Here is a 15,454-nt window from a genome sequence, read left to right on the forward strand (position 1 = left end):
ATCCCCACCCCTGATCTTAGGGGCATCTAACATCAAAGACTCCCCAGCAGATGTACCTTAAATGACAATCAGTCAACAAGGGGCAACTACACTTTACCCACTCAACCCACTTCTACAGTTACAAAAACATAGGGCTGGGGATGAGAGCAGTAGAGCATATGACTTGCACACATAAGGCCCTGGGCTTGAACCCCAGCACCACACACTTATAGGTGAGGTGGAGTGGGAACGGAGGAGATGGAGCCTTAAAGCCATGGTCAGAACAAAAATCATGAAAGATCCTCAAAGAAAACACTCCTTTGAAGGGGGAAAAAAGGAAAATAAGAACAACTCCTTTGAACAAAAATTTAGAAACAACAAAAGTCCAAGACAAACAAGAAAAGGTTAAAGGTAGAGAGATCACCACTTAGCCCAGAAAAGACAGAGGGAAGGTAAGAGAAGGTATAAGATGCCTGGCTTATAGCAAAAATTATTGCATCAAATAAAAGAGAGTGGGGTGTGATTTCACAAAAGAAAATTCCCAAGTAAATTAAAAGTAAATATTGAGCAGAAGTTTGGAAAGATAGAGATATGGGTTAAGGTGATTGTCTTATGTGCAATCTAACCCTGGTTCAATACATAGCATTGCATGGTCCCCCAAATACCACCAGGCATGAGCCCTGAGCACAGAGTCAGGAGTAGCCCCTGAGCACTACTGGGTGTGGCCAAATTCTGCACCCCACCCCCCAAACCTCCAGAGGAAAAAAGAAAGATGCATAGAGAACTGTTAGCCAATGTAGCAAGTTAAAACACTGACTTTAAAGCAAAGGAGACCAAATACTCTTGAGTTAGTCACACAGCTAAACCCTTCACAGATAGAAGAGGCTACCGAATGTCCTTAATTAGAGAATCACAAACAGAGGACAACATCTAAGACAAGAAAATCAAGTGCTGGGCAAAGAAACGACAGCTTCAGTGGGACAAAAAGAGTCTCAGAAACCAGTTGAGACCAGTACCGGCAGGACAAGAGCTCCCAATCACCAGCAACTTTTTTGGAAAACAGGATCATCTCTGCTGACTCTTGGAAACATGCTCTCTAAATGCAGAACCTGACACAAAGTGCTAACCTTTAGGAGCACACACTTCCAAAGTGGCTAGTGTTCTACTTCCTCCCGAATTCAGGGAGTTTGGCATGCCTCCTTCACAAAGCAAATGGAATCCCTAAGCCATCGGGTATCACCATTGAGTAGAACCCTATGGACTATACATCCCAAAAAGTTATTGAACCTCAGCAATAAGAACAGAAAACTAGTCCACAAAGACTTTGAGTTTGCTGTTTTGTTTGGGGGCCACACCTGGCAATATTCAGGGGTTACTTCTGGCTCTGTGCTCAGAAATTACTTCTGGCCGGGTTGAAGGGACCATATGGGATGCCAGGGATCAAACCCAGGTCTGTTGCATCCAAGGCGAGCACCCTACCTGCTATACTCTCTTCAGCCCCAAGACTTTAAAACTAGAATTGCCCCATCTCCCTGTTCTTCCGGAAGCCTAGCAGTCACACCCATGAGTTGCTCTGGCACCAAATAAACTCAATAATTGCTATGATCCAGAGATTCATAAATAAATCTCAAAAGAGATCAACAAGTTGTAGAGATGCTTCCAGACTCTGTCATCTAGAGCACCCAAAGTCACCATCCAGTTAAAAATTCAACTCCAGCTGTATCCCCCATTAAAATATTTTGAATTCCTGGAGCATTTGTGACCATATGACATCTCAAACTCTACACCACTAATAAGTCAGGAGTAGCATACCACATTGAATGGATGTAATATCTTGATTAATAAAATATAAACACAGAAGCTTAAACTGTAACATGTTAATAATCTCTTCTACCAGGGTTTAATGGCTCCACAGTGAGATACAACAATATTCACACACTTTCATCTAAGGAAATAATTTTTTATCATTTTTAGCTAACTATAACAAGTAAGATATAATTAATTATTCAGGGCCTGCTATAGGAGAAGGCTGAGGGGGAGTTGAGAAAATTGGAAATAATGGTGGTGGGATTTGTGTTGGAATATTTAATGTAATAAATCATAAATAACTTTATAAAAATAAATAAATAAATTCCCCCAAAATAGGGGGGGGGGGAACTAAAATTGGTCATGAGAAACCAGGTCACTGCCAGGAAGAAGCAGCTCTGACCTCTCTCTATGCCCCCTGGCCCCTGCTACTCATTCACATTCTGAAAATCTGCTTCAATCTGGTCATTGTCAATATATCCATCTTGTCTAATGTCCGTGTATAAAATGTTCGGTAAAATATAAAAAATGTCCATAGAAATTCAGAGTGAGATAAACTGTCAAGTTTCTGGTGAGCTTCTGTGTTTGTTTTATTTCAAGCAAATATACTAAAGCTTGCTTTCTTGTATAATACCTAAAAATCAATGCTCCAAGTATGGCTAACCACAAACTCCCTTTTTTCAATAACAAAATGTCAGGATAAAAGAGTCATACACAATGAATCTGGGGAAAATAACCTCTCTTAAAAAGATTCTGATTCATTAGGGGGCTAGGGGAAGCAAGAAGCAAAGAGGGGAAATAGGAGATGCCTTGACCCTTATTTTGTAACAGATGAGAAAGAGGAGGGGCCTTTCTCCTAAGAAACAGCAGAACTAAGCTCTAAATGACGAGGAGGCAATAGAGAGGTGCAAGGAGCTGAAAGTATTCCAAACACCAGCAGACACCAACAACAGCATAAGCTACGGGCTCTGTGCTAAGAGCAGCAAGGACCTCGAGGAGGCCAGAAATGAGGTGAACAGGGAGAATGTAGGCAGTGCAGCAGCCAGGATGGCAGGTATCTGCTCAGGCAAGGTCTGTATCCAGAGGGGGAATGGGGAATGTTCTCACTTCAAAGGCAGCCAGCAGAGGGAAACGCAGGGAAGTCATGTACTCCATTAAGAAACAAGTAAAAGGATCACTAATTTCAAGATGTAAACTGACTTTTCTAAAGTTTATTCAACACTTTCCCTACAAGTCAAATGCAGATCCACTATCCACGCCATTGGCCAGTCTTTCTCAGCCCTTCCAGTGCCTTCTTTCCATCCTGGAGCTTGAATTCTTTGAAGGCCTTATAATCCTCACCATTCACTGAGAACTGACCACATGACGGGCATATAGGTACACAGGCACACATGGGAGGTGTGAGAGGGAGGTAGCAATTTACTTTTATTCAGATGAGAAAATAGTCACAGAAATATCAGGACAGTCACTCAATTAACAGTAAGAGTGGAATTCTATTTCTTCCTACAGTGCACATAGCTTATTTAACAGTGGGTAAATGAGGGCCGGAGCAATAGTATGGTGAAGAGAGCATTTGCCTTGCATGTGGCTGACCCAGGTTCAATCCCAAGCACCTGATATAATCCCCTAAGTCTGTCAGAAGTGATTCCTGAGCACTGTGTCAGGAGTAAGCCCTAAGCACAGATATAAACAGGTATAAACCCTGAGCATGAGAAAAAGTAAACAGCAATCTGTCACTGTCGCTGTCCTCCCATTGTTCATCGATTTGCTCGAGCGGGCCCAGTAACATTGTGAGACTTGTTACTGTGTTTGGCATAGCAAATACATCATGGGTAGCTTGCCAGGCTTTGCCATGCGGGCGAGATACTCTCAGTAGCTTGCCCAGCTCTCCAAGAGGGAAGGAGGAATCGAATTCGGGTTGGCCATGTCGGCTGCATACAAGGCAAATGCTCTACCCGCTATGCTATTGCTCCAGCCCAATCAGCAATAATAAAGAATTTTATGGATCAAACAAGACGATGCATGGAAGCTGGTAACCAGAAATGGAGTCAGGAGACAGGAAAGATAGGTGGCTGCAAAGGCAGCATAGTCCTAGCTGGAAGCCACGTGACTGCACTGAGAGCCGAGGACCCCCCCCCCCCCTCAAGCAGGGAGACAAACAGGAATTAGGGAGTGCTGGGGCCAAAGAAGAGAAGGAGGCCCAGCTCAGATAGAGAAGGGATCACCAAATAAAGGGTGTTTGGAGGATCCTCCCAGGAGGGGAGATGCATGTTGAAAGTAGACTATGGACTGAACATGTTTGCCACTCAATGCCTCTCTTGCAGACCACAACACCCAAAAGGAGAGAGAGAACAAAAGGGAATGCCCTGCCACAGAGGCAGGATGGGATGGGGGGGGATGGGTGTGGGAGGGATACTGGGATCCATGGTGGTGGAAAATGGGCACTGGTGGAGGGATGGGTACTTGATCATTGTATAATCGAAACTCAAGCACAAAAATTTGTAAATCTACAACTGTACCTCATGGTATTTCACTAATAAAAAATTACAAAAAAAAAAAAAAAGAGGCCCAGTTAGAAGAGCAAGCCACCAGCTGGATAGGTGATTCAGCTCTTCTCTAGAAGACTCCAATATATCTCCTTGCTTTGCTAAAGCTGGTCCACACTGAAGAGATGACCAGAAGAGACTGGATGGCTGAGCACCTCAAGGCCCAGAACTCTCTTTATCTGTTTCCCCAGCAGAGAACTCAACATACAGAAGACATACCAACAAGGCACAACAAAAAGGCTGCCAAGCTAACCATAACAGCCAATACTACTTTTCTTGGGGAAGGAAGGGTCATACAGCAATGCTCAGGGGTTAGTCCTGGCTCTGCATTCAAGAAATCATGCAAGGCAGTACTTTAGGGACCATAATGCTTAGTAGGGATTGAACCCAGGTTGGCCACATGTAAAGCAAGTACCTTAACCACTGGGCCAGTACTACCTTTTATCTGATACCATCGGTTGGTGAAGTAACCTAAGCACTTTTCATTCATTCCCACTGATACCTCACAATGACCCTAACAAGGAAGTTGTGATAGGATTCCTCAGCTGCAGCTAAGAAACTCTGGGTCAAGGAAGTGAAGTAATTTGTCCAAGGTCATAGAGCTTGTTGAGTGGTAAAGGTAAAATTCACACTAAAGTCGGCCCAGATCCACGAACTGTGCCCCTAACAAGGTGCACACAGCTTCCAGGTAAGTGAAAGGAGCAGTGACCTGGCTACAGAACCATAGAAACAATCTGGGCTACAGTCTAAAACAACCCTTCACACAATCAACACCTGGTTTGACAGTGCAACTCTGATGTAGGCTGATTTATACCTCAAGACCCTCTTGCACCTCAGTTGTTCTGGCTATACAGTGAGGAAAATGACTACAGCTCATTTCTGGTCACCAGACATTGGCTGCTTCCAAGAAAAAGTGTGCGCTGATGTCACACAGAACTGGGTGTTACACACATAGCAGGGCCAGTCTTGCTAACTTGAAACATCCTCTCTGGGCAGCTTCAGGTGAAGGGGGCAGCTCTCTCCCACCAGTGACAACCAAAAGTGGGACAATAAAACAAGAGGTTTCAAAGGGCTCTGTCACTATTACATGCTAACAAGTGACAGACCTGAAACTTCCAGGTCATTAACTGAAGAGGTGGAAGAATGCCAAATGGCAGCATCCCGAGCTGCCATGCCTGCTGAGTGGTGAGGTGACTCCACTAACACACTGACAATGGCCACTGAGAGAGGAGGTCAGTTTCAAGGTTACTATTAAGCTAAGAAAGCAAACAAGTGACCTACAACTGCAATGTTCCTTTTCTGATATTCATTCTCACTTCATCAAAACCCATCCAGGGCCTGGAGAGCTGGTGCAAAAGGGAAAGACACTCACCATACATGTGGCTACGACCCTGGTTCAAGTTCCTGGCACCATATGTGGTCCCCTGAGCACTTCCAGGGGTCATTCCTGAGCAAAGAGCCAGGAATAGCCTCTGAGCACTGCCAGGAACAGCCCTAAAACCCTCAAACAACAACAACAATAATAAAGCCCATCCAATGTAGCTGACAGAATGAGCTGTTCTTAGTGCAAAGCCAATCTGTGATACCCATCATTGACATCATTTAAAGCCTTTTAAAGTAAAAGGCTTCCCTGATCTCTGGGTAAATACAAGATGCCACTCCAAAGCCTCCTGTCTCAACTTATAACTGTCTCCTCTCACTCTGCACTCTGGCCACACCATCCATTCCTCAGGGAAGCTGTGCTGCTTGATCCCTCGCTTTCCAACCCCTCCCCACCTTGGAGTATAGGTAGAATCTGGGGCCTCAGCCTGGAATGCTCTTCAAACTCATGTCCTTATGCTTAGCAAGTCCCTGTCTGTCTTACACAATTTACCACAAATATCACTTCATCATGGAAACCTGCCCCCTACCCTCTTAGCTCCAGTACCAACTTAAGTGAAACCTCTGTCCAATGCTCTCAAGATGCCACATCTTTCTTTCAAGACACTACTACAACTTTATTTGTGAATATAATTTGATGAATGTCCACACTCATCTATCTACTCTGTGTAGAAACTGACCTAAGCAAATCTACATCTCAAGGATTCCCAGTTTTTGGAAAATAGTTCTGTATATATTTGTTGACTGGAAGAACAAAATTTCCAAGAGAAAAGCAACTCTGGACAAATCAATGGCTTGGCTCAGAGAAGCTATTCTCTCCTTATGACTTTTTTTTTTTGGTTAAAGTGGGAGGCACACTAGTAGGGTACAAGGCTGACTACTGGCTCTGTGCACAGGCAAGGACTGGGGGACCATATAGGGTGGACCACTTAGGCCCACCACATGCGAGGCAAGCACCCCAACTGCTATACTATTTCTCTAGCTGGTCATTGTGATTTTAAAGTAAAATTATTCTTTCCTCATCCCTACCTCTTTTCCAAATTTCTTACAGAAGTTACTTTCTATGTCCTACTGAAGAGTCAGGCAGGTAAATAGGAAAGGACCCCTATGGCAATGAGTTCTTGGGAAGTAGTAAAAAAAATCAACTAGCCCTAAAGTTTGCAGGATCCACGTTGTGAACAGAGGAACTAAAGACAGATAAGTCCTTTACCTGAAGCTAGCACAGACCCAGAGAAGGCTGGACCGCACTCTGAGAGAATCTTCACTAGAAACAAAGACCAGAAAAGAAATACCAAAGAAAACCATCAGCTATTCCCAACTCTACCCCCTTGGCAACCACCCTAGTAACAGACTTTTAACTAGGTAGAAAACCCCATGTGGGGCAGCTTGGGAGAAATCATATAAAAGCCAACTTGAACAAAGGAAGTGCCCACATATGCTGCACAAGCCTATGTGCTGCTTGTGTCCATGTGTTGCTGCCAAGCACATGTGGTGCCAGAGCATATGTGTAACACACATCTCCCCTCCTGAGATATATACTTTCAAATCAAATGCTGTGATATGTACTGGGGCTCCCTCTCCACTCTGGATAAGTCTTTGACTATGTTATATTCTCTCTCTCTCTCTCTCTCTCTCTCTCTCTCTCTCTCTCTCTCTCCTCTCTCTCCTCTCCTCTCTTCTCTCTCCCTCCCTCCCTCTCCTTCTCTCCCTTTCTCCCTCTCTCCCTCTCCTCCCTCTACCTCCCTTCTCCCCTCTCATCCCCTCAAAACTTTCAATGTTTCAAATAAAACCTGGTTTTTACTTCACTGCTTGTCTCGTTCTGAAATTCTGTTCTGTGAGGGAAAGGCAGGGACATGAAAGGCCTGGGTAAGGTCTAAGACTGACTTTCCTTTCCTGCAAGAAGCAAAGCTCACGGTCCTAGACTTCCACAGAGGTGGACAGAGAGAAACAGCATATTCCCTTCTCGAGACTGCCACTTCTCTCCTCCCCACTCCACATAAGTCACCGCAAGACCCCGCCAGCATCACTACCATTGCAGTTGTAGCCATAGTAATAAGCTGGCCTACAGCCAAAAATAGTCTAAAAAGATAACACCTTGTCTGAAGCGTTCCAGGCTTCCAAAGTAAAAGTCCACCACAAAGGTGCAGACAGATAGAAACACAAAAACCCGTACTTAGGAAAAAGATCGAAGCAGAAAATTAGCAGTCTCTGCGAGAAACAAGTGCTCCTGAGAGCAAGCTGTGCCCCCAAGTAACCCACCCAAAGAGAAAGAGGAGGAGAACAAAGCTGCAGGGAGCTGAAGCAGAAGCAAGTAATGCCAGGCCCTGAAAAGATTTAAAACCCCATCTTTACCCCTAAATAAAGCAGAAAAAAGGGCCCAAACATTGACTATCAAAGTCCCCCCTGAGGAGGCAGCTTCAGAAGAGGTGTTCTCTAGGGCAATGGCTCAGAGAAACCACAGCAGTACCAACGCTATTAGGGAAAGCTCTAATGTGGACCTCAAATAGAGGCTGAAAATGCCCACTGGGCACGGAAGGGCTTGTCCCTGTCTCTCTGCAGCTCAGAAGCAGCCAGTCAGGGTGGTAGAAATGGGGGAAGACCAGGTGTAGTGACAGGCACCTCAGAGACAGCTGTTAGTGACTAGTGAAAACTAAATGAGCACCTACAACAGGATTTACTCTTGTAGCTAAACAAAAAAATGCATTCTTTAATGCCAGGAGTAATCTCTGAGCAGTGCCAGGTGTTAACCGCGCCCCCCCCCCCAAAAGCATTTTTTTAGTATGGCTAAACATAAAAATACAATCTTTTAGGTGTAGGCTCACCAAGGTTACACATCTTATCCAACAGTTACCAAATGGCACGGTCAACAACAAATCCAAGTCAGCCTGAATCTAAACACTTCTTCCACTCCAATGCTGCTTTTGTGGCTCAACTCTGCTCCATGCCCCAATCCGACCTCCTTTCTAAGCATCAGGGGAATCTAGATCCAACAAGCTCTCTGAGTAAGATCGAGGGGCATGGTCCACCACAATCAACATGTACAGGTAGGTCTGCCCTCCTACACAAACACGGTAAAGTAAGGAGTGCAGGTCGATGGAGGGAGGGGAGTTCATCATCTGTGCCATAAGGCTGAATTTTCCTCAGTGGGCCCATAGGGATGAAGTCGCTGCCTCTCCCAGAATCCAGTGCTTTTGGATGCTGAAATCACAATCTTACATCCAGAGCACCTCAAATAATAGGACAAGCAGACAAATAAACATTGACACCATGAAAGATGACAACTGCAGGGCAGGACCACCACCCCACCCCCATCACACATACACACAAGTTTAAGTCTCTGTAACCCCCGAAGCTAGGCAGAAAGCACAGCAAATCCATACCTGAACAACCACATACACATGGCACTGTCTGCAAGGGTAAGTGCCCATTCACTGCAGTCTAGTTCAAGGTTAACTCTACCCCCTGCATTCATTGCGGGCTCTGCCTCTTATCCAAAGCTATGCCAACTGATTATTATAATGATAACTATTATGCCATTATAATAACATTATTGCACTTTTTTCCTGCACTTGACATCTGTTGGCAGATAGGTTTAACCAGTGCATAAGCAATAATTACACTGTGCTCTCTCCTTTCCAACCAAGTCTCCATTGTGACTCTTACAGCTAAATACAGCAGCAGCAAATGCCCAGCTTCAGCAGCAAAAGAAAACATGGCTGATCTGAGCTCAGGCATTATGTTTCCAGTGGTCACAGTGCAAGAAACGGGGTTCAGATAAGTCCCTAATTGCTTACACTCTGCCCTGATCCTGGGAAGGTGATGGAATGTGAGGGAAAACACCAATCAGCAGACAATTTATTGCTGAAAACCACCACAGGGCTGGAGGAGTCACACACAGGTCTCAAAACAAGCAGTTCCAAACCAAAATGCCATATACCAAGGCAAGAGGAGGAGAAAAATGGGCATTTCTCTACTGGGGGTTGTCAAAAAAAATGGTTCCCAGAGAGCCATTCTGCCTGTTCCCCCCACACACTTCTTGGCAACTGCTAGTAAAATCTCCTCCCAACACAGATGGGAGGAGAGAGCAGAGGGCTATCTTCAGGGTCCTATTGTGAAGCTGAAAAATCCACCCACCTCACACTGGGTCTTCTTTATGCTGGGCAATGAAAGGGCCAGGATCAGTCTGGAGTCCCAAGCAGAGAAGCAAGTCCCTCTTCCTGGTGAGCAAAACCTCTGAACCTACCTGTCATACTACTTATAACAAAGCAGAGAAGGACTGTGAGATTCTAGAACTACAGAATATCAATATGCCTGAATTACACATTAGTCTCATTAAAGGCAATCCAGAGTGAAAAAAGCATTTAAAAAAAAAACACACAGAATAAAACAAACCCCACCGGGAGACTAGGCTGACCTGCTTTCTGCTCTACCCTGTAATACACAGAAATTTTTTTTTCTTTCTTTCTTTTTTTTTTTTTTTTTGGTAAGGCGGAGAGGGGGCGGAAGGTTATTTGAATTTAAATTACCAGTGAACACTATAATCTGTGTGCAAGGAGAAAAGGAACATTCAAGACTGCCAAGCGCAGGCTCTTGGGACATGTGTGGCCGAGGCCAGAGTAGCCTGCAGGGCTTTCTCCTTGAGCTCCAGCACTCTGCTGTCAGTGCTGGAGAGCAGGCAAGCCAGCAGGCAGGGCCGAGGCAGCACAAAGGGGCCCTGTCCTGGAGATCCAGGGAGAAGATTCCCCGCTCAGAAGGAAACTGGTATGAAGAAACAAAGAATGAACAAGACCAGTCATGCAGCAAAGTAACTCCTCTAAGGAAGGGACTGAAAGGGTGCTATGAAGAGCAAGGTCCTTATCTGCCTCATTCACACTATATCCTGATGGCCACAGAGTTTCTGCCACACAAGGGGTGTTCAGAAAAGAACTTCCCATTGAATGGTAAAAAGAAAGATTCCTCGGGGATATGGTGCCGCCAGCAGGTCAATCTGTACCTGTGAGGCGAGTGCATCAACAGCCTCATGGCGCCTTCAGATTTCCAGATACCCCAAAATTGTTGCTTTGCCTTTGGCCAGACCCCAAAGACTTGGGGCAAAGTTTACCAAGAAAGTAAACAGCCAAAAATTAGGTATGTGGGAAACACACTCACAAACCACCTAAACCACCTCCAGCTCAGCTATATAATTGGAGGCATGGCCTCTCTGGTTCCTGATGGAACTGCTTAACAGCCATGATCCCAGAGACTCAGAAACAAATCTTGAAACCCAACAGCTTTTGGCAGAAATGCATCCAGTCCCTGCAGTAGGCTACTGGTACCAGGCCACCCCAAGTGGGAATAGGTTCTGTGCCTTGGCCTGTTCCCCCTGGTGGCCCAGTGGCTGTCATCCTCCAGAGGTCACTGGACAGTCAGGTTTGGGCCCACAGTGACAAAACATGTGTGGCCTCACAGGATGGGGGTGGAGCCGGCCTTTCCTCCTGACCCCAACGAGATCCCGAGTTGCTGCCCATCAACCGCCTCTCTGGCTCCTGATCAAGCTGCTTAATGGCCATGATCCCAGAGATTCAGGAACAAATCTCGGAACCCAGCAGGTTTTGGCAAGAAATCCCTCCAGATTTAATTGTTAAAATTTCGGAATTTCAAAATCGTGTGGCCACTACTGCAGCCACGGGACATCATATGTTATTCATAACCAGCAATAGAAAACAAATTGTCTACTATTGCCTTTTAGGCAGATCTGAGTGTTGGGGTAAAATCCCAAATAATAATGGTGAGTCTGGTGTCAAAATATTGAATGTAATCAAAGTAGAGAGAGAGTAATGTGGAAATCATCTGCCCCACAGGTAGGGGGAGGGTGTGGGATGGGGATATACTGGGGGTTTTGGTGGTAGAGAATGGGCACTGGTGAAGGTACAGGTGTTTCATTGTATGACTGAGACTTAAACATGAAAGCTTTGTAACTGCTCTCACAGTGAATCAATAAATAAAATTATAAAAAATGGGGGAAAAAAAGTAAGGTTGAGTTCATGCACAATTCAATCAGCCTAATCAGTTGGCTGAATAGCAATACTCCTACATTTAAAAAAAAAAAAAAGACTCCTTAGGTTGGAGCTAAAATCTAGTTGCTCCCACTGTAACCTGTGGCAAAAGAAGGCCTATCCTCGAAATAGCAATGATGTGATACATAAGGGGCTGGAGTGATACAGCGGGTAGGGTGTTTGCCTTGCACGCAGCCAACATGGCCGACACACGTTTGATTCGTCCACCCCTCTCGGAGAGCCCGGCAAGCTACCGAGAGTAACTCACCCACACAGCAAAGTCTGGCAAGCTCCCCGTGACATATTCGATATGCCAAATACAGTAACAAGTCTCACAATGTTACTGGGCCCGCTCAAGCAAATTGATGAACAACAGGAGGACAGTGACAGTGACAGTGATACATAAAAGGGAACACAAGTTTCTTCTTTAGAGTACCACATGGTGCTTGGGAATTCTGGGAGTCCCAGTAGAAATTCTTGGCCTGCAATTCAGTGCAAAGGCCTGAAGTGGTGATGCCCTGTGGTATCTGGACCATCTAGTGGTACTCAGGGGGCTCCAGAGCCATATCCTGCAAAGCTCAGGGAACCAGATAGCTCCAGGAATTAAACCTAGGTCAGGTGCATGTTGACACCTAAGCACTCTACTCTCTCCCTGCCTCTACAGAGGTTATTTTTTGAGTCTGAGAATGCTATGATCATAAATACGGATATTTTTTGCCAAAAATAAGCCACTAAATATTGATGTTCTACTTTCATATAGAAAGTATAAGTTTCAGATAGAACCTATACTGAATGCTTTCTATGTACATATATTTAAAAAAAGTCTCATAGCTAGGACATGGTTTAATATGAGTGTATCTGATACTGCAGTCAAGTGCTTTCCTCCATATTTTATATTCCCCAGGTAAGCTGGCCCCCAGTCAATCTTCCCTGTAGAGAAAACAGAGCTTTACTTGTCTGAACAAATCAACTGAGAAGTCATGTTTCTTACGATTCCTTAACTAGAACCATGGCTTGGCACTCAGGTGACTTTCATTCACCTAAGACAGTCTGCTGGAACTAGTTTCTGAGTTAGTTAGCTTCTTAGTCTGCTGAACTTCCAGACCTACAAAGGCTCCAGGTAAGTTCCTTCCTTTGGGATAATTCTCTCTGGCCTAGAGTGTCAGGGTGAGTACAAAAAAGATGGTCCAAATATGCTCTCTACATGCCTCTAAGTAGTTCTCCTCAGAGATTGCAAAGGAAATACAAGGAGCCTCCCTTGTCTAATCAGCATCAACCATGCACAGAATTATCTTTGAAGGCAATCTCACTTACATTTTTTTTTTTTGCTTTTTAGGTCACACCCAGAGATGCACAGGGGTTACTCCTGGCTCTGCACTCAGAAATTACCCCTGGCAGTGCTCAGGGGGACCATATGGGATGCTGGGAATCGAACTCGGGTCGGCCGCGTGCAAGGCAAACACCCTACACACTGTGCTATCGCTCCAGCCCAATCTCACTTACATTTAAGAAGGAAAAGGGAAAGCAGAGTCCAGGGTTCCTGTTTGGTCCTCAGAAGCAACTGAGCCTTCCTCCATGGTGCTTATTCCATTTGGACTTCCAGAGACTTTCCCCACCCTCTGGAGTAGGAGTAGCAGAATACAAAGGGAAAGATGATTTGCAATGTTGTATTTTGAAAATACCAATGGTGAGGATCAATCAGTGTTTCTAAGGGAGCCAACACTAGACAAATGCAAAGGAAGCTAAGTTACATTAAAACACACAGTCACTTAGGATTATCAGCATATTCTACTTCCTAATAAGGGCTTGCATCAGTTAAAATAGCTTCCTGTTCTCCCTCCCCCCACCCTCCATGCTTAGAGAAGTTCATGATCCACCCAGGTGCACAACAGCTGTTGAGAAGACCTGTGGGAAGGGCCCACCAGAAAAAGGCAGGCGGGGCCCGGTTAGAAGGGTCTCCAAGGAGGGCCCTGCCTCCCAGGCCATATGTTGTTAGTATATTAATCCAAAGCCATCTTGCCTACTTTACAATGTTCAGTCGCTCTGGGATGGGAAGCATTAAATTCTATCCAAGGACTACATGAGTCCTTGGAATTCTATCACATCCATCTTTGCTAAAAAGATTTGTAACCTGGAAACAAAGCCCTCTACCTAATAGCAGCAACACTCAGCAAAGAATAGAAAACCCAACTCGCTAGGAGGTATTACCTCAAAGGGTACATAGTTCACCCCATCTAGAAAATGGAGAAACCTACTACTGACTTCTTTTCCAGAGATTTAAGCAAAAGTCTTAAAAACGCAAAGAAAACATCACAGCCCCATTGCTATCCATTTTCTGAAATATTCTCTTAGAATCCCAAAAAGACTACCTCATTGCACAAGAACCAAGAGCAAAGGATATGAATGTGGCACACTGCCTTCTGAACGAGCCAGTTTTCTCCTGCTAAAATGATCCTTCATCATTTAGGTACACCAAAACTCGGCTTTTCACATCCATTATAGTTGAAATGCTATAAGGCTCAGATAAAATTAGATTTTTACCTTTAAGAACAATAAAATGTTGGGGCAGGGGAGACAGCTCAAAGGGATAAATGCATGTTTTGCATGCAGGAGCCTTGAGTTCAGTCCCCCAGACTCCATGGTTCCCTGAGCACAGCCAGGAATGATCTCCAAGTACTAAGCCAAGAGTAGCCATTGAACACTGCCAGTTTTGGCTCCAAAACAAACCATCATGCATATGGTCAAATGGTTCAAATATGAAAAAGCACATAAGCATATATAGTATAAAATAGGTTCTCCCCCACCCCCCTTCTCCAGTCACCTAAGAAAACCACTCCATTTAAGTGTTGTTTTTTGATTGGAGTTGGTGGTTTGGGTCATTCCTGGGTCTGTGCTTAAGAATGGGACCTCACAGTGTTCAGGAGGCCATATGTGGTGCTAGGGATCAAACTAGAGTCAACTCTGTGCAAGGCAAGCACTTTACCCCTGTACTTTCTCACTGGCTCCTCTTTTCACTTTTTCATGTAGTCTTCCCGACATACTCCAATTGGCCAGTTTATGCCTCTGATAAGGCTGTCACTAGTGACAACAGTTTCAGTCCTAAAAGATTGTACCAAGCAAGTAAGCACCCTTGGGAACCAATAGGAAACATGAAAAAGAGGAAATAGTCAAAAACACTCCTTTGCAAAGGTTCCACAGGAGTACAGGCCTCCTCCTGGTAAGTACAACACTTTGTCCCTTGGCTGGCCACGTTTAGGCAATGAGTTTGTAAAAGGTATTTCCCCTTCGATTACGTGTGTTCACCTAGAGCCCCTTCGCAGAAGCTATTCACAAGAACCATCATGAAACCTGCCACAATGAAGGCAAGGCAAAAAGGGCAAAAAACACAGTAGTCCCATTCTGTCCCCCTCTTTGTAGGGACAGAACATAAGGGAGAATGAAGCCCAGACACTAGAGGGCACTCTGGAGGATTTGGTATAGGAAACTAAACTACTACCCACAGAAAATTACAGAACATTACCAGACACTCTCAACCACAGCTTGGCTTTTGCCAAAACACCCTCAAAAACTCTCAGATTGTGCCTTCCTCTTCCCTTCTTCTTCCAAGTGAACTGAAATATATGCAATCCAGCCTCTACCCAAAGGTGACAAATGGTTAGCAGATAAGTGAAACCTGGACCATAGAAATGCTTTAGTTGCTCCTGGAGA

General features: G+C 44.8%; 1 protein-coding gene across 6 annotated transcripts in view; it reads right to left on the reverse strand.

Annotated features, from left to right (window-relative positions):
- SIL1 (SIL1 nucleotide exchange factor) overlaps positions 1 to 15,454 on the reverse strand; it is a 372,411-nt gene that overhangs the window by 261,213 nt on the left and 95,744 nt on the right. The window contains exon 1 of one of the 6 annotated variants that reach the window (XM_056124481.1): positions 9,846 to 9,927. The exons of the other annotated variants lie outside the window; for them this stretch is intronic. The gene's annotated coding sequence lies outside the window, so the exon portion shown is untranslated. Of the gene's footprint in view, positions 1 to 9,845; positions 9,928 to 15,454 lie in introns of those variants that run through there. 6 annotated transcript variants of the gene reach the window in all.

The sequence above is a fragment of the Sorex fumeus genome, unplaced genomic scaffold (assembly GCF_029834395.1).
Source record: "Sorex fumeus unplaced genomic scaffold, SorFum_2.1 ptg000051l, whole genome shotgun sequence".
In the NCBI taxonomy this organism is placed as follows: domain Eukaryota; kingdom Metazoa; phylum Chordata; class Mammalia; order Eulipotyphla; family Soricidae; genus Sorex; species Sorex fumeus.